At 38.7% G+C, this 20,547-nt stretch overlaps 1 protein-coding gene across 1 annotated transcript in view; it reads right to left on the reverse strand.

Annotated features, from left to right (window-relative positions):
* Window positions 1-10,006, reverse strand: part of c13h11orf54 (chromosome 13 C11orf54 homolog) — a 92,993-nt gene extending 82,987 nt beyond the window's left edge. Inside the window, exon 1 of the mRNA XM_067407642.1 lies at window positions 9,757-10,006. The gene's annotated coding sequence lies outside the window, so the exon portion shown is untranslated. The remainder of the gene's footprint in view (window positions 1-9,756) is intronic.
* Window positions 10,007-20,547: the final 10,541 nt, after the last annotated feature.

Consider the following 20,547-nt stretch of genomic DNA (forward strand, 5'->3'; position numbering starts at 1 on the left):
CAGATATATGCTTCTTGGAAAAATATACATGTGTCCCACCTGAGTAAGGGGAGAGCATCAAGATATATTCCACAGAGCGGTGTCAGAAGTGAGACCGCTCTACCTCAATGAACATGGCTTGCAGGGCAGAGCCAGCAAGTCACATGAACAGAGGTCCAGCATAATGAACATGTTAGTTCCACCAAGCACAAGTGAGCATTGAGCTCGCTTTCAGTGAGCGCATACATCCTCATGAACGTGGCTTGCAGGGGCAGGGCCGGCAAACGACACGCAGAGAGACTGGAATAATATGCTACATCAACTGATATGCTGAATATAAATAACATAGGTCTCACGTAAGATAGGTGAGAGTGTCGTTATATTTCTCAAAGGACGCTTGCAAGGCAGAACCCGCAAGCACAGCGCTGAGATAATCAGCACACTCGGCAGAAATACGCTGTATCAACTGTATATATATACACATATATATATATATATATATATATATATATATATATATTATATATATATATATATATATATATATATATATATATATATATATATATAACATGTGTCTCACCCGAGACAGGGGGAGGGCGACATGTTATATTTCTCAATGAAGCGGCTTGCGGGGCATAACCGGCAAGCAACGCATAGAAAAACTCAGCGCAAACAGCAGAATCAGCTCCATTAATAGCCAGCGAGAAAGTAGAAAAATAAGCTCTGTACTCACCTGACGGAAGACGGCAGGGAATAAGCTGAATGCTCTTAGATGCTGAAGGCGGCACGAGGGCGGCGCGGTGAACAGCTGCTAGAGAACGAAGATCCGCGGAGCGATTGGCTCTGCATGTGCCACAGTTGTGGCGCGGCATTGTAGGCAACGCCGCCGCCGTGAAAACGGCGATTGTAGCTCTTTTAGAGCAGCGAGAGCCGCTGGGAAAGCTCTTTTAGAAAGCGACGTTAAGCCGCGGGAAAAGCTCTTTGAACGGCGCCGGATGGCGGCAGGAGACGCGCTGAGAGGCGGTCGGAAGCGGGAAGCGGGCGGCTCGAGAGCGGCGCTCGAAGCGGCAGTCTGCGAGGGCGACGGCGCTGTCTTTGCTCGGCGGTCTCAGCTCAGTCCGCTGCGGGAGCCTCTTCAACAGCGGCGAGAACTTCTCCCAGGCGAGCTTCTCCCAGGCGAGCTTCTTCCAGGCGGCGAAGGCTTCAGCCGGAGATCAGCGAAGAGTGATATGAAGTCGTCGCTGAAGGAGAGAGAACTGAAATCCTATGGCGACGCGCCTGCTTATATAGCTACCCCGCCCATTTCGGCGGGAATATTCGCGGGCTTTGTCGCCATAGGCCGAGCGGCTATGCCGCGCCGTCATTGGTTCAACAACTTGTCTATGAGTGAACCAATGACGATGCAGTTATACTGCGTTATTGAAAAAGGCTTCAGTAACGGGGAAAAAGGAGACCTTTCCCCATACGCAGTACGAGTGAAGTATCGAAAGGGAACTTTGTTGAGGTCACAGTCAGGAGAAGTTATCTTTCCTTTTTTTGGCGCTGGACTTTTAGCTGGTGTGCACGGCAGTGGGGTTGCCAAGGATTTCTCTGGATTGACTGTATCAACCAAATCAAAAGATAAATCAGTCAGCATTGTTTCATCAGGATACTGGGCGAATAGTTGAGATGGTATCATATTTTCACTTTTCTCCATGTTCGCCTCGGAGTGATGTTTCGCCTTGCGTTAGCCCATATGATCGAGTTTTCAAACAAAGTTAAAATTAGTCCCTATAAAGTTGTTGACATAAAGGACTAAGAATAAAACAATTTTTTTCACTTATTGCATGTGAATCTTGATGATGTCTGAGGATTAAGATTACAATCTTCACGTCTGCACGTCTGCTTGGAACAGCGCCATCTTGGCCCCCCTGGTGGGAGGCCATGCTGAAATGCGTGGAGTTCAAGCGGCCCCGATCCGGAACCCCTCCGTACCCCGTTCCCAACCAGAGACCCACCGCCGATGGAAACGATGACCCCGCCGTGACGTCAGAGCCCGTGCCAGGAGGAACGACCGAACCTGACATTACCCCAGAGCCTGAGGTATTTCCAACTGAGGTGAAGTTTGAGTCAAGGGTCCCTTTCAGCGGCGAGGGAGTACGTGTTGAGGACGTCGAGCTGGAGAGAAGCTCCGCCCACCCGCCCGTCACTGAAAGTGAGTCCACCGGCAACAACACTACTTCTCAGCTGTTTGAAAACTCTATATTGGACTTTTCTATTTCTACCAGCCTCTCTCTGCTGGGCCCTGCCCACCCAGTCAGAGGCTTGGCCCATCCTGGCCCCACACCACATAACAGCCAATCACAAAATTAGTGGTTTCGACAGGTTTTCGAAACTGAAAAGCAGCATTAGAACGTGACCATGGTCTTCAAAAACATGCGTGCAGCCAAGCTCATTTACAAGCCTCGACCTCATGGACAGAGTTTTGCCGCCGATCGGTGTCAGGGGAGACTGTAGCATGTTTGCTCGGCCCCCAACAGCTAGAAAAGAATCGCTATTACATAAAAAGCATGGCAGGTGTTATGAAGTTTTTAGCAGTCAATGAGCTTCCACTACGCGGGGATTGTGAAACGTGACAGTGAGGAAGATTGCATAGTCGCAGGGCTTTTTGCCAAATAAAAATACACATTGTTTAAATACACATTGGGAAAAGATAAATACCTGGCTGTCATTACATCAGGTATCCCACAAAATGCAAAGTACACTTCCAAAACCATCCAGAATGAAGTGATTGAAATTTTGGCATCCATGGTTCTGAAAAAAATAAAATAGAAATATGACACTGCTGATTCAGCTGCACTCTTTTTGAAAAGTGATGGCACAACACTGAAAATTTGTCCGTTATAATTCGTTTTGTGTGCAATGGTGTGCCAGAGGAACATCTGATTGGCTTGTTAGAACTCCAGCAGCTTGATGCAGATTACAACACTACTGAAATATTACAACACTTGTCTGAATCAGGATGCAGTGCTGATAATATTATGAGCCAGTGTTATGATGGAGCATCAGTGAGGAGTGGGGTGCGAGGTGGTGTTCAGGCTTTATTACAACAAAGGTTGGGCAGGCATATCCCCTACATCCACTGCTATAACCACTAGCTTCACCTCACTGTCATACATGCGATTCAAAGTGAACCTTGTGCTAAAAGATTCTTTGACTTGTCAGGTTCCCTGCACTTTTTTCAGGCATCATTTTGTCTCTCAGAGATACAATTGCCCGTATCTCAAAAGACTGTTGGAAATCCGCTGGACAAGTCATTATGAAGTTACAAAATGTGTGGTGGTTAATGAGGAAGTCATTCTTGACATTCTTTTTAAGGTTTCCAATGATGATAATGCATCAGTTGACCTTGCAAAAGAATAATCCAGGCTTCTCTCTCAGCTGAAGCAACGCCATTTTTTTTTAAAAAATTGGTAAATTTCTGATTACATCTTTTTGCCATTTTAAAACCAGCTAATGGCATCCTACAGTCTCAGCATGTTGATTTGTGCAGTGCAGCTGAAGTTGTGCAGGGATGTCTTGGTGCACTGAAAAATCTCAGAGAAAATGACATTGAATTTCAGCAGTACTGCGCTGACATGTCTACTGTTGGGCCCACTTTTTAACAAAACATTACAAGAATAAACCCAATTCTTACAGTTCATGCTTCTCTCAAATAACAAGTTTGTTTTAGTTGATGTAAATAGTTATTTTAAAAGAACTGCCCCTTTTTATCAAATCTAAAGTTACTTAACTGATACAATATCTGTTAAGGGGTCAAAAAAATTACAAATGCAAAAAGAGAATGTAAAAATAAACATGTTAACCATTTTTATCAAGTTACTAAATAGTTCTAAAATATATACAAAACATATTAAAAATGAAGAAAACACAAACACAACAATAACAAACAACCTTAACAATTGCCTTATTTATATCAATAGACATGTGAGATTAAAGCATTAAACAACCCCCCCCCCCCCCCCCACACACACACACACACACACTTCCCAGCATTCCCTCTGCCCTGCACCTGCGTCATCACCATTACACGCACCTGAAGACTATCATCATCATTTACACTCATTGGGACTTGTGTATATAACTAGGGCCGGCCTGAGGCATAAGCGAACTAAGCGGCTGCTTGGGGCCCCCTGGCCAATAGGGGGCCCCCCAATCGTGTTTTTTTTTTTTTTTTTTTTTTAAAATTAAATAACTTAAACAAGTGATATAAATGAATGAATGAATGAATGAATATGAATGAATAAATAAATAATTAGAGACAAGAAAATTCTGATTTGCCGACAACTGCTGCTGTGTCTGCTAACGTTTGAGTCATGCGCAATTGCGCATAGACACCTCGCGTGCATTGACAATTCGCGCCGGCGCGCAAGTGCACGTCACTGTAATCAGGGCTGTAGCTAGAGGATTGGGGGCCCCCTGAAAAAATACTGATGTGGGCCCCCACCACCCTCCACCTAATAGGTGTTTCTTACAAAATAACAATCCGATAACAAATAAATGTAAATAAAGGTTTTTACTGAACATCAAAAGCAAAATATTAACATGTATAAAAACAAACAGAGAGCAAACACTAAAACAAATTTCAGTCAGAAATGAACTTTGAAATAACTATGAAAATTATACAAATGATTATATGTATATCGGTTTGATTGATCTTTAACCTTTCATGACCTTACGTCGCTTCAGGATGAACCAAAATCCCATTGTCTGACCTTTTTGTTGGCAAAGTCACTTATGATGTCTTTGAAGTCTAGCTGTCTGCTTAGCTGGCTTTCAATTAAAAAGTCGGGCAAGGCTATTAAACCTCTCTTGAGTTTGTGTAGACCTGAGATAGTTTTTGACAAGCTTCAACTTGCTGAAAGCTCTTTCTGCACCAGAAACAGAGACCGGTAGAGTGCAGAAGATGCGCACTGCAACGTTAAGTCCCCAAAAATGCTCTGGAGCTGCATCCTGTAGATTGAATTCAGCAGGTCGAGAGGAGACTGACAGTGTACAAATGTGGCATTATACACAGATTTGAGATGCCTCACTTCATTCTCAAACCCTGCTGTAAGATCCTGTGTATATTTGCTCACTAAAGAGCGGCAAGCTGGGTGAATCTGATCTTCTGTCAAGTTTTTTAACTGTAAGATTGCAAAAAACTCTTCACATATCTTTGCAGTGGTTTAGAAACGGATATCCAACGCAGAGATTATATTATCCAATGCCACAAAAAACACATTGTTTCGAAACCAAATTTCTTCCGTCACTAGTTGGTTGGTATCCTCTGAACTCTGACTCTCATCTGCAAACTGCTTTCTTCTTCTTTTGTGGCTGATTGGAAACCCCTTGGGTACATCCATAGCTTCTGCAATGTGGGAAGCTTCTGCAAAAAGATTATCCCATGAGTTACACAAAACTTCCATCTCCTCTTTCAGTGCCTTTATGTTGTCTATTTCAACTTCGATTGAAATTTTCCCTGATTGCAGAATTAGGTTTCTGTCTTCAATGGACTGCAGGATTTTCTTCCATACAGTGAGAAGAACTATGGCTTTGAATGACATGAAGTACTGTTTTAGACCCATGGCCTCTGACCTAGCTTCATTGGTTAAACTGCACTTAGCTAGGATGGTGTCCAGAGATTCTATAATTGATGGCAAGTGGTTTGCAACAGGTTTAACAGCAGCTATGCATGCACTCCACCTGGTCTCTGATAAGCGATGAAGGGAGCAGCCAGTCTGACTTTTAAGGATTGCCCACCGGTCAGGACTTGCACTAAAGAGATTGTATAAGCGGTTCAAACAGCCAAAAAATGTGGAAACCTCAGGACATGACTCTGCTGCTTGAACACCAACAAGATTCAGAGAGTGTGAGGCACAGGGTGAATATGTGGCAAGAGGGTTTATTTTCTTTATTTCAGCCTGAACCCCTTTTACTTTGCCAGACATATTTGCCCCATTGTCAAAACCTTGTCCCCTGCAATATGAAATATCAATGGAATGTTCCTCCAAAGTCTTCAAAATCATTTCTGATATTTCCCGGCCAGTCTTACCATTGAAAGCTTTGAACTGTAAAAAACGCTCAATTATCTCCTGATCGTTCTCCTTGTTTGTAAGTAAGTAAGTAAGTAAACTTTTATTTATATAGCACCTTTCACAGATAAAATCACAAAGTGCTTTACAAAGTGCAACAATTATAATAAAAGAACTGTAAAACTTAGAAAACTATGAAAAAAAAAAAAAAAAAAAAAAAACTACTAAGCCCAATCAGCTAAAAGCCTGTCTAAATAAAAGTGTCTTCAGCTGCTTTTTAAAAGAATCAACAGAATCAGCCACTCGCAGTGACAGGGGCAAGGCGTTCCAGAGTCTGGGGGCGACTGCTTGGAAGGACCGGTCTCCCCTAGTTTTAAAGCGGGTTTTGGGGACCATTAGAAGGTTTTGACCTAAGGACCGAAGAGCGCGGGAGGAGGAGTAAGGGGTCAACAGGACAGTGATGTACTGGGGGGCCTGTCCATGCAGAGCTCTGAAAGTCAAGACTAAAATTTTAAAATCAATTCTAAATTTGACTGGAAGCCAATGAAGTGAGGATAAAACCGGTGAAATGTGAGCCCTTCTGTTGGTTCCTGTTAAAAGCCTGGCTGCAGCATTTTGAACCATTTGAAGACGACTCAGAGAAGATTTGTTTAAACAGGTAAAAAGAGAATTACAATAATCAAGACGAGAAGAAATAAAAGCATGAATAATCATCTCCAAGTCAGCTTTAGACACTAATGCTCTCAGTTTAGAAATGTTTCTCAAGTGGTAAAAACAATTTTTGACCAACTGTCTAGAATGACTGTCCAGAGACATAGATTGGTCAAACAGAACACCAAGGTTTCTGAGGCTCGACTGGACGGAAGAACCCAGGGAACCAAGGTGCTGTTTAATTTGTGGTAGTTTCTGGTCTGGAGCAAAAATTAAGGTTTCAGTCTTTTTTGTATTCAGTTGTAGGTAGTTATTGTTTAACCAGTTCTTTATGGAGGACAAGCAGTCCAATAAATCAGTTAATTTATGAAACTCAGAGTCTTTAAAAGAACAGTACAACTGAATGTCATCAGCATAAAAGTGATAAGACACATTTTTAAAACCGTGAATTATTTCACCAAGAGGGCGTATGTACAGTAAAAACAAAATAGGACCTAAAACTGAGCCCTGAGGAACTCCATATGACAGAGGGGACACCTCAGACAGAATATTGTTAATACACACACCAAATGATCTGTCACTCAGGTAAGAGGAAAACCAATTAAGAACTGATCCAGAGAAACCTGTTTCATTTTGCAGACGATTTATCAATATATTATGGTCTAGTGTGTCGAATGCAGAAGATAAATCCAACAGGATCAAGACAGAGTACTGCCCAGAGTCAGCCGCCATCATAATATCATTTGATACCTTCAGCAGGGCAGTCTCAGTTGAATGACATTTACGGAAGCCTGACTGAAATTTATTTATAAAATGATTTCCATCAAGAAATGCCGTCAGCTGCTCCGCCACCACTCTTTCCAGGATTTTAGATAAAAATGGCAATTTAGAGATGGGCCTGTAGTTGTTTGGTTCAAATGAATCCAAATTGGGCTTCTTCAGAATGGGGGTGACAACTGCTCGTTTAAAAGAGCTAGGCACAGAACCAGTTAAAAGAGAAAGGTTGATCAATTTAACAACATAAGGTCCTACTAAATCAAATACATTTAAAAGCAATGGGGTTGGCATTACATCTAGAGGGCTTGATGATGGTTTCACTTTTTTTAGAAGACCCTTAATCTTTGCAACATATCTTAACAGAATCACATTTTGTTCCATATGAGAAATATCAGGAGTTGCATCACAAATCACAGAATAATAAATTGCGCGCTCCCTTTCCTTCAATATTTCTTTCAAGACCTTATCTCCACTGAGCTCGATAAATTCATTTTGTGATTCTGGGCTAAGGTGATGTGTCATTCTTGTACCTGACTTCTTCTCTGACACTTTTTGCAAATGGTCACTGAGTAGAGGATCATAATGAGCCAACAGCTCTAATGTGCCAAGGAAGTTACCATTGCAAACATCACCTAAATTGTCTGTGGTCCCTCTGAATGGTAAGTTTCTTGATGCCAAAAAAAGTGTGACATCTAATATTCTTTCAAGAATTGCTTTGTTTCTTTCAACTTCCATCTGTATTTGTTTTTGCAAGCTGCTATCTATTCCTTTTGCTTTTATCAAAGAAAACTTCAGATTTTTCCACTTAAGGTAGCATGCTTTGTGTGCCTTACTTGCTTCATGGTCAGGGAATTTGTTGTACATTCTCCGCCATTTTAGATCTGCTGTTTTGTACCCTTCTTTAGAGTTTAGTGCACTAGTTGATGTCTTTCTGAGGTCATCCTGTGAAAAGAGCATGCATGGCATACAATATAATGAATCCATGCTTGGACTGTATGTCAACCAGTCTCTCTTCTGTTTCTCTCGCCCATTTGCTGACTTACTAAACTGGAGATACTCTGGAAATTTCTTTCATTCTGAATCCTTGGGCATAATAGTTTTCAGGTCTGTCTCACTGGCAGTGGCTAGCTTTCTAACGATCACCTCACGTTTACAATCTGTAATCATCTCTGGCCATAATCCTGGATCAGTTGTCAAAAAATCTCCTTCACTCTAGCCTTCATTTCTCCCTGAGATTGGGCTGTCTGTGACTGTGTCCTGACTGGTGCTACTTTCAGCTTCTTCACTTGGATTTTTACTAACTGATGCTGGACTACTTTCATGCATTTGCTGGATTGAGGAACCTGGCTCTGTAGATAACAAATACCATCAATAGTCAATAGTTATTAAAAAAAAAAAAAAAAACCACTATCTAATCTGGTTCTGTTAAAATAGATGTAACTAGTAAATACTAAATACAAACAATAGAAAGATTCATAAGTCAATATCCCCAATGAGTATCTTACACACTGACCCTCCAAGTCATCTTTGGAATGGGGTTGCGAATCAGACGATGCTACATCTGCAGAACATTATAGTAAGTTTAGTCTTAATATCATATCACATTGACAGTCTATTTGCATGCAACAGAATATGGTAATGCAGTTATAAACCCTTTATTTTAAAAGTTAAATGTTTATATAAATATTACATAAAAAATGCAATTAAGCAATAACTTATTAAACACTGTTTAAAATCCTCATGCAATTATTCACGACAAACTAATAAACTAACAAATGTCAAGAAATTATTAAATTAAAACCAATAAAACCAAGTCCAGCAATTTAATAGTTTCTCCCATCAGTCTGATATAATTCATAAATCAAAAAGTAAACATTCAGAAATTGACAAGAATGCAGTCAAATGTATATATTTTTAATAAAAATAAAATAATTAAAACCCTTAAAATTACTCATTGTCTTAATTTTTAATAAAGATAATTTGGCACTGCATAACATATTTTAAAGCAAATAAATATAGATTTTAAAGCAAATAAATGTAGCCATCCAAGAGGAGTGTTGTATGCGTGTTTTCTCTAATGTGATTAAATACGTCATCAGCAGACAGGTGGGTAGCATAATGTCACTTTTATATGTATAAGCGTTCAATATGCTTGTGCTTGTGATATGCGTCGTGACTTGTGTCCAGTTTTAAGCGCCGGTAATGAAACAAATGACAGCACCCACCCGGCAGCGGTAGACACTTTTCCCACGAAAGTAAATCGGGAAGCGAAATGACAATAGGCTACACTAACCTGTCGTAAAGAATGTCTTGATCGACTGGGATACAGCAGCTCTTCTGGCCTCCCTCTCTTTCTTTTCATGGCGTTTCTGGTACCCTGATTTATGTTTTCGTTTCATTTTAAATCTGTCTCCTACTCTTCCACCAACTTCTTCTCTAACTTTAGCTGCTGCGTCGTCAACACTGATTGGCCCTATTCACGAGATAGGGTGGGACTTACTATTTTATTGGGTCCCTCTGTCGCTGACTGAATAATTAATAAATACTCCGTCTTGGACTAAACCATTTTTTCTGGAGGGGTGAAGAGCAGGTATTTGGAAAACTAATTTCATCAAAGTGCATGTTTCTGTGGTTTTCATTAAAATCTCTAGCATACAACTAATATAAATATTAGAATTACTCACAGAACAGGGGCCTATAGTTAAACTGCTGGATTTTGTGGGCCCCCTGGGCAGTGGGGGCCCCTATAATTGTCACTAACTTTCACCCCACCAGCGACGGCCCTGACTGTAATAAATGTTATAAACGATAAGCCATGTCACAAAAAAGGATGTATCCCTCTTGTGCCGAAAAAAGAAAGAAGAAAAAGACAGAGGAGGAGAAAAAATAGCAAGATAGAGGTATGTTTGCATAATTATTTACAGAATGTTTTGTGCAGCAGCACAAATTGTGCTCATGGGTGATTCTTAGACTATGGGCACTTTTATGTCCTTTGATCATATTTTAAAAAATACATATATTTTTTGACAAATTCTTTTTTCTTTGTCAAACTATCAACAAAACCACCTTTAAAAAAATTTACTACCTTTCTATTATGATTTTTTCATACTTTCCAACCTCCTTATAGGTGTCAAAATCACTGTTTTCTCCTTGTCCCACACCCAGACTTTTAAACTTCAACAATGAAAATACAGTTTAAAAATATGATTTATCTGGTAACTATTAATGTACCTGAATTAAGCACTAGTAAAATAATTAAAATACATTATAGTATTTAATGTGAGACTACTATCAATATTACTTTTTACACAAAATATAGCTGTCACACAGTATTGGTGTCATTTCCACCACAATGCTGTAATGTCCCTTTAAAAAGTTTGTGTGAAAGATTGTTTAGGTGGTTTCTGTGGAAATGTTCAGTGACATCAGAGCACATGTTGGACATGGAGGAAATTTTAAATTTTCATCAACAACAAATGAAGAAAAATCAAGGTAAATATTGCTAGATCAGTAAATATATTTATTCTACGTCATTTCCAAACATGCTGTACCTTCAAGGGTGTTTTTAAAAAGCTAAACATTTTAAGTTAAATAAGAGTATTTTGCGTACATGAAATGCTAAGTAGTAATTCAAAGTGAATCAGTGAAGCTATCTTCCATTTTTTCACAAAAAACTACAGAAATGTAATTTCCACCACAGTCATTTCCACCACACTGCCCTCTGTGGTGGAAAAGACAGCATGTGGTGGAAATGACATTTATGGTTAAGAAGTACAATTGATATGGATAGTGGGAGTATAGTTGTGTAATACTTTTTATAACAATACACTTTATTGCCAAAAGTATTAGGACACCCCTCCAAATCATTGAATTCAGAAGTTCCAGTCACTTTCACTTTCACAGGTGTGGGTCACTTTTAGGAGCTCAGTGAACTCGAGCGTGGTACCGTGATTGTGCAATAAGCGCATTTGTGAAAATTCCTCACTAGTAAATATTTCACGGTCAACTGTTAGTTGTATCATAACAAAATGAAAGCAATTGGGAACAACAGCAACTCAGCCACGAAGTGGTACAGTAGGCCACGTAAAATAACAGAGTGGGTCAGCGCGTGCTGAGGTGCACAGTGCACAGAAGTCGCCATCTTTCTGCAGACTCAATAGCTACAGACCTCCAAACTTCATGTGTCCTTCAGATGAGCTCAGGAACAGTGTAGAGAGCTTCATGGAATGGGTTTCCATGGCCGAGCAGTTCCATCCAAGTCTTACATTACCAATGCAATGCAAAGAATCGGATGCAGTGGTGTAAAACACGCCGCTGCTGGACTCTAGAGCAGTGGAGACGTGTTCTCTGAAGTGAGGAGTCACAATTCCCTGTCTGGCAATCTGATGGACGAGTCTGGGTTTGGTGGTGGCCAGGAGAATGGTACTTGCCTGACTGCATTGAGCCAAGTGTAAAGTTTGGTGGAGGGGGATTATGGTGGGGGGTTGTTTTTCAGGGGTTGGGCTTGGCCCCTTAATTCCAGTGAAAGGAACTCTTAAAGCTTCAGCATACCAAGACAATTTGGACAATTTCATGCTCCCAACTTTGTGGGAAGTTTGGGTATGACCCCTTCCTGTTCCAACATGACTGCGCACCAGTGCACAAAGTAAGACCATAAAGACATTGATGAGTGAGTTTGGTGTGGAGGAACTTGGCTGGCCTGCAAAGAGTCCCGACCACAACGTGATAGAACACCTTTGGAATGAATTAGAGCGGAGACTGTGAGCCAGACCTTCTTGCCAACATCACTGCCTGACCTCACAAATGTGCTTCTAGAAGAATGGTCAAAAATTTCCATAAACACACTCCTAAACCTTGCTGAACAGCTCCATATTAAACCCTACGGATTAAGAATGGGATGTCATTAAAGTTCATAAGCACTAAAGGCAGGCGTCCCAAAACTTTTGGCAATATAGTGTATGTTACAATACTTTTTATATTTATAATTATATTATGATTTTTTATTTCTAAATTATATTACGTTTATATTAATTGATTTCATTTTTTTCTATTTTTAAGATGCCACCTAAGACAACAAAAGAAAGGTCACAGGCCTATAGGGACAAAATAAAAGCTGACCCTATAAAATATGAAGGAGAGACTTAAAAGAGACAGATCTGTCAAACGCTCTCTCTCACACACATGCAAACATACTCACGCATTCAAGGTGCTCAAAATTTTCCACATTCCACACCTCCATTTAAATGATACAGTTTCAGGTGTTCTTTACAATTACTCTTTACAGAAAATAAGTATTCATTCAAGAGACCAATAAGAACATTTCAGTATCAAACTCTCACAATTATATAGCATCATAATTATCTCACAATGTTGAAATTTTGATGCATCATTTATTGCTTATATTTTTGCCTTGCCATCATTTGTGTGGGTTATTTACAGTATGCACTGTAACTTTCATCTGTGAGACAAATCTTGTTTTATACATCAAACTCAGCACTACGCTAAAACAGGTGTGGTTATGTTTAGTGATTCTGTGAATTGAGTTTAATGAGTGTGAAGACTTTAAGTTTTTTCTAATAAATATTTCTACTGTTTCTCTACATTCACATTAACTCATTGTCATTTCCACCACACCCTGTCATTTCCACCACCGCCCCGTCATTTCCATCACCACACACATTTTTAAAAACTATTAAAAAAGTTCTCATCACACATTAAAAATGTATCCACAATTTATGAGATCATGCTCTACTTAATATAAAAATTATAGTTATTTATTTTCTAATAAACTCTTACCCAAACCAATATTAAATTTCAGAGTGTGACAGGTGTACAGTTCAGCATTTGGTCCTTAGGGCAGTTGATTTTATCTCATTGGCAAATGTATAATTAATGTACATTGTGGAAAAACTGGTAAAAGTTACAAAAATGATCTTAGATAATTCTTAAGTGGCATAAGTTATTCTATTTTTAAATAATAGCTGTATATTGAGATGTGGTGGAAATGACATTTGTTCATTGCAGGTCGGAAAAAATGTAAAATATTAACAATTTCTCTTGTAATCTAAGTTTGTCCTCTTACAGACCTTAAAACTAGAGAAATTATTTAAACTTAAGAGAATGTGTTACATGACTTTTGAACAAGTTTATTTTATTCAACTTCACAAGGCTAAAAGTGCCCCTAGTTGAAGAAACGCCCGTCACTTGAGGTAGCAGCTAGTCATGACTCATGATCTTATATAAGCCATCATCAGAGCTAACGTTAAATCGCATTATTAATATACATTTATCTAGGTGTATTTCACGTATTGATTATAGATATCAGTTTAAGTTGAAAGGGATGCCATATTTCTTTATTTCTTTATTATTTATTTATTAATATGGTGGCGAGTGATGTAGCAGTGCTATCCTCGGTAACACTTTAGAATAATGGTCCATCATTAATAAGTAACTCTGCAGGAAGTAATGCAGGACTAATGAGTAGATCTACATTAACACTTGAGCTACTACTATTAACTAATATAGAAACAAGCTTAACTAATCAGTAAGTAATATCAAATTTAGGACAAAGATAGTTCCTTATTAGCTAATCAATAATTAGAGAATGACATTGGCATCAATAATAACTAATAGGTAACTATGAGAAATTATAAAGAATTACTAATTAATTACTAATCACAACATTAAAGTGTTTGAGATGTGAGCAATTGTCTTTTTTTACTCTCAGTGTGGTCATAAAATGCATCATTAATTACTCAAGTGTTACCTAGTCACTATGCAGGAACTACTAGTGATCAGGACCATTATTTTAAAGTGAAAAACATGTTTTTCACTTTAAAATAATGGTGCAGACCACTAGTAGTTAATCTCAACATCGTCATAAAATGCATCGCTAATTAATCAAGTACCTAGTCATTTTCTTCAAGAACTACTAGTGATCAGGACCATTATTTTAAAGTGAAAAACATGTTTTTCACTTTAAAATAATGGTCCTGATCACTAGTAGTTCCTGCATAGTGACTAGGTAACACTTGAGTAATTAATGATGCATTTTATGATTATATTCAAAGTAAAAATTATGACTGATTACATCTCAGACACATGCTAATGTTCTTTACAATTTGTCCATTAGTTAATAGTTATTAATGATGGTAATATCATTAGGTAATTACTGATTAGTTAATAAGGAACTATCTTCTAAATTTTACATTACTTACTGATTAGTTAAACTTGATTCTATAGTAGTTAATAGTAGTAGCTGAAGTGTTAATGTAGATCTACTCATTAGTCCTGCATTACTTCCTGCATAGATGTTTGTCTATTTTGGTTTTATTTAAAAGATTGCACATTTAATGCACATTTGCATTTGCTAATTATTTATTTCATGTTTTCTGACAGTTTGTATACAGAAGTTTAAGAATAAAGTATTTTAAGTATCGATTTTTTTATTATTTATTTTGTATTAATACATAACCTCACTGTATTCATTTATAATGTAACATTAGTGTGACATTTGTGTCAATAATCTTCAACCACAAGTGACTTCACGTGGTGGGAGGGGGGCCCCCAAATCAAATGCTGCTTAGGGCCCTCAAGAGGCTCGGGCCGGCACTGTATATAACAACTCACCCTTCACTCTTGTCTTTGTCAGTTATCATTGTATGTTAGTGTGTATATCTCCTGTGTTCCTGTATGCTCCTTTGGATTATTTAGTAAAGTTGGACTTTGATCTTATACTCGCGCGCGCTTCTACACACCTAAACCGTGACAGAACAAAAAGAGACAAAATAGTTTTAAATCAATACAAAAAGGCATAATGTTGGGCTTACAGTCAGTAACTTTACATTTATGCAGATGAAATATGCCACATATAGTTAGCAATTTTAACACATTGTCCATCTCCTTTTTTTCCACATCAAAAATAGAACATTAATTTTAAAACGTTTGCTATAAGCAGAGAAAATAAGCCAGGCTACTTCTTTCCAAAAACCATTTGCATAATCACATTCAGAAAATAAATGTGGTATTGTTTCAAGATTAGAATTACAGAATCTGCATTGTGAAGAAATGTCCAACTTAAATTTAGAAAGAAAAGAGTTACATGGATGGTAATTATGAAGAATTTTATACATGGGTTTCAAAGACGTCACTTCCGCTATGCCCGCCGCCATGTTTGGGACCGGTACAGCTGCGCGCCCTGTTAAAGTCTATGGTGACAGCAGCTACTACCAGAGGAAGGCCAACAAAATGCTCTCAGAAAGTTCACAACAAGTTTACAATATATCTGGGATATGTGGTGCTGTTAGCCGTTTCAACAGTCGTCAGAACTACAAATTTATTTGATTTATTTGAAAATATTGTGAATTCTAGTTGCTGTGTTTTCGGCGTGTTGTTACAGGATAAACAAATTCACGACACCAGCTGACTACATTACTTAGTTCAAGTACATGCGTGCATGATTTTGTGCAAATATAAGTTGTAATTTAATGTATATCTTGTATAAATATATATGAATTACCCTATATAGGATGTGTCCCGTTGAGTTAATTAACCTTCTAGCAAAGCGCTTCAGTTTACCGGTGTTCATTCAGCGCACGCAGCTCAAATAATAGGCTACTGTTAGGTGAATTGCCCTAATGTGGGACATTTTTTGCATTTCAGACTTCTGTGACATATTGCAATTTGTAGCCAAAACATTAAATTCACACACAATACCATTTTAAAAAACCCAGGATGTCTCCTAATCAAAACAAAAGAGAAAATGGAGATAACACATTCATAAAAGAAATTATAGACATATTAGTGTTCTTAGTGCAAGTCGTCTAAAAAAATCTGGTGCTTCCTAATGTGGGACAGACGGACAGTTGTGTCCCTAATGTGGGACACTGAAAATTCTATGATAAAAGGCCAAAATCTGATGATGAAAATAAGAATAATGATAATAATGATGATAATAATGATAATAATAATGATAAAAGGTCTATGAAAAGGCCAAAGTCTATTATAAAAGGCCAAAATCATTTGATTCATGCAGAATAGTAAAAATCTTCTTAAGTTAGTAATTCTCTTCTTGGTTATGGATGGATTGATAGATAATTGAACATCATCAGAAAAATAATACAATATGATAGTTTTGATGCATTTATTGTAAAGACATTAGGCAACTATTTTCATAGGCTATGTTATGTTATATATAGAAAATAATTAAATGCACAGTCAGAATTCTTTACTGTTCTCTTCAACATATAGCCTAGGCTTATTTGAAGGCAAAATATAAAATCTTGCAACCTGCAAAAAATAAATTTAAAAAAGCCTTGAACAAACTTTAGGCTAGATTTAACATTGAATCAAAATTCATAAAAGTGCTGCGAACTGTTTATTTGGCCTAATGTTTTCCATTTCACTAAACAACAAACACACACAATCATTCTATTATTGCATAACAACACTAAAACACTGTAAACCATTTTTGTCCCACAAACCATGCCCCAATACACATTTTTGACTGACTAAAGTACTGTCCCACATTAGGCAATCATACTGTCCCACTTTTTGAAACCATATTTCCTAAAGTGGGACAGTAGGAAATTTGATAAAAATATAAAATATATAGTTTACACATTTTTTGATGGACATACATTTCATAAGCACATTAGGCCAAAAGATATCATGATTTTTTTTGTTTAAAATTAATTTATACTCCTTAATGTCAAGTTTGTCAAAACTCTATGTCATTGACCTTTGGGTGGCTTTCACACAAGGTCCTTCCTTTTTGATGATTGCTACAATCTCATATATGACTGAACAATTGAGAAGCTATGTGATTTTGATCACATGGCACCACAGCTTCAGATAACCTATAGTTTCACTGACATTCATGTATTTATGCGGGACCTACAAACACTAAACCTTAGGTGTCCCACATTAGGCAGTGTCCCACTTTAGGGCAATTCACCCTATGATTTGAGAAAAAAAAAATCATGATCCTTATTATTAATCAAACTATGTGTTGATGAAAATAATACTAGAACAATATAAGAGCTAGGTATTAAAAATAATGCATTAATTTTCTAAAAGAAATATTAAAGTTTTAATATTACTGTGTAGTAACGTAAAACATTTTAATGACTTAATCATTGCTGTTTGAGCTGCGCACGCTGAAGCTGAAGAGAATAAAAATAAAAAAAAAACCCATAAACTGAAAGTTAATTAACTCAACGGAACACATCCTATATAAAATAATCCAGATATTAATACAAAATAAAAATAATATTACAACTAGTATTTGCACAAAATCACGCACAGATGAACTTGAAGTAACGTCATTGAAACACCGAAACACAGCAAATAAGCCCAAATAATTCACAACGTCATTTTACAAGTATATACGATCAGTGCCGCGTTAAGCCTTCGCGGGGCCCTGGGCTAACGAACGCAAAGGCCATTTCAGATCATTTCAGATGCGATATGTCTGAAGATTATTCTAGTTAATTATTCTGTCACAGACTTTTTCAATGCACGTTTTATACCTAATAAATGTACTATTAGTTTCTTCTCTAAATATGTTTCCATCACGTTTTATGTGCATATTATTTCGTTCAATAAAAAGTATCCACCCCAACGAGTGTACGAGTTACATTTATTGCAGTATCTTAAAATGTGCAGATGTGGCCGTTTTTTTTTTTTTTTTTTTTTTTCAGAAAACCAATATGACTCATTTAAAATTCTGTACTAACATTACTGCATGCATAAGTTTCAGAAACCCACCTTAAAAATGACGGTCAAATGCAATAGATCATCGTTAAGACATTGTATGGACCCTTTCTTTGTCCATTTATTCAGCTCCTTAATGATTTTAGTAGTAACAGCATAGATAAGCTTTAGCAAGTTATTGACAACATTATTTCTATTATGCTTCATTTTTATGAACATGCACACGGCTTCTGTCTCGCGCAGAGACGCGCGTGCTAAAAGTCTTTGGCTGCGGAAAGATGCGTTCGGCGTGTGCACTGCGCACTATATAGTGGACTTTTGTTGTCAAGCACTCAATTCACTTTCGCATGGGCTGTTGTACAGTACACACACGGTCCGTGCCATCACAAAAATTGGGCTGCACGCGGACGGGGAGCGCGGACGTCTGCGAACCCTCTTGATGACGAGAATTACGCGATGCGAACGCCCGAAGTATACCTTGGTATTAATCCTGTAATAGCGGGCCACCAATCCAGCCATATGCACGTGCATACCCAGACGCTACGCACACTGTCCTGGTTGTATTCCTGCGTGCGTGTCCGCTGCGCGCCTGTGACTCTTGATTCGGGTGTGACAACGATGCGTTTTAAAACGCAAAAGAGGATTGTCTCGCGGGCCCCCCCAAGCAGTGTTGCCAGACGTACGATAATTATCGTATTTGTACGATAATTTTGACCTCTGTACGATGTACGATCAATAATGAAAAAAATCCCATAATGTACGATAATTCCAGAATTTTGTGACAATTCAAATGATGGTCATTGTAATCATAGGGCTTCTATACTCGTTATGTGGATGATTCATGATTGTGAGGAGAAAGTTAACTTGGTGCTACGCATGTCTTCTATCTCAATATCACGTTACGTCTTCTCAGCCAATCATCATGGAGAATGACTCTCACGCTCACGAGCACAAGTTAACGTTCATGCTGCGGTGCCAGTTGTTTCCAAGCTGAGCTCGATAGTTTAGAAGTATAGAAAATGAGCGCTGAAAAGGAAGGGGATGACAGAGGAAAGGCAAAGAGGAAGGCAGAGGCTATGGAGCAGCCTAAAAGTAAGCACCGACAGCAAACATACAGAACGGAGTGGGAAAAGGACCCCAGTTTTGCAGGATGGTTAAGACCTGTTTCAGGCCATGACACCAAAGCCTTCTGCCGGTGTTGTAACGTGCACATGGTGGCTGAGATGACCGTTTTAAAAAATCACGAAAAGTCAAAGAAACATCAGGACAAAAAGAAAAATCTAGCCCCAGCTCAAAGGTCCATAGCCTGTTTGCTACAGAAACCGTCAGAAAGTGAACAGCTAGATACAGCAGTTAAAAATGCAGAGATAAAGCTAACAGGGTTCACGGCAGAGCACAACATAGCATTGAGGACCTCGGATCATTTGGTCGACGTCTTAAAAGATATATTCAAAGATTCGAAAACAGCTCAGCACATGAGCCTTGGTCGCACAAAGACAACTGCTATAACCAAGCATGTCATTGGTGGCTGTTACTTAGAGAGTCTAACCGAAATCCTGAAAATGAAAAAATTCAGCGTTTTGATTGACGAGTCAACAGACATCGGGAACGTGAAAACGCTTTGTATCGTTGTTCGTTTTTTTGATGAGGGAACAAATAGGATTCAGACCCGTTTCTGGAAACTGGTGCAGATCTATTCAGACCAACACAGACAGTTTGCCGCTGAGGGGGCCACTGCAGAAAGGCTTTACACCGAGATGATGAAGTCATTCACTGATGCAGATGTACCGATTGAAAACATAGTGGGGTTCGGGTCGGATGGCTGCAATACAATGATGGGAAAACACAATTCTGTCTCCAGCCGCCTTAGAAATGATCTGCCGGGCATCACAGTGCAGAGGTGTGTGTGCCACTCGTTGCACCTCTGTGCGAGTGAAGCATGCAAGCAGCTCCCTCGCAAGTGCGAGGATTTAGCCAGAGACATTTATGGATATTTCAAAAACAGTGCAAAACGTCTCGCACAGCTCCGAGAATTTCAAGATTTTTGCCATGTTGAACCCTACAAACTACTGAAGCCCTCCCAGACCAGATGGCTGTCATTGAGCGAAGTTGTGAAACGCGTGTCCGCCCAGTGGAATGCCCTTCGGCTTTTTTTCACTGACCAGTGGCTCGAGGCCAGATTGACCGCTGCAGAGAATATTTTTCGCTCCCTTAATGATGAGTCTCTTCGCCTGTACTACTATTTTCTAGAGTGGGTGCTACCTAAATTCACAGACCTTAATCAATATTTTCAAAGTGAAAAGGTGGTGATTACTTCATTGAAAAGCAAGGTCTGTGAAACCTACACAGATCTCCTTCTCACCTTCATGGA

This window comes from Chanodichthys erythropterus, chromosome 13 (assembly GCF_024489055.1).
Source record: "Chanodichthys erythropterus isolate Z2021 chromosome 13, ASM2448905v1, whole genome shotgun sequence".
NCBI classification, from domain to species: Eukaryota; Metazoa; Chordata; class Actinopteri; order Cypriniformes; family Xenocyprididae; genus Chanodichthys; species Chanodichthys erythropterus.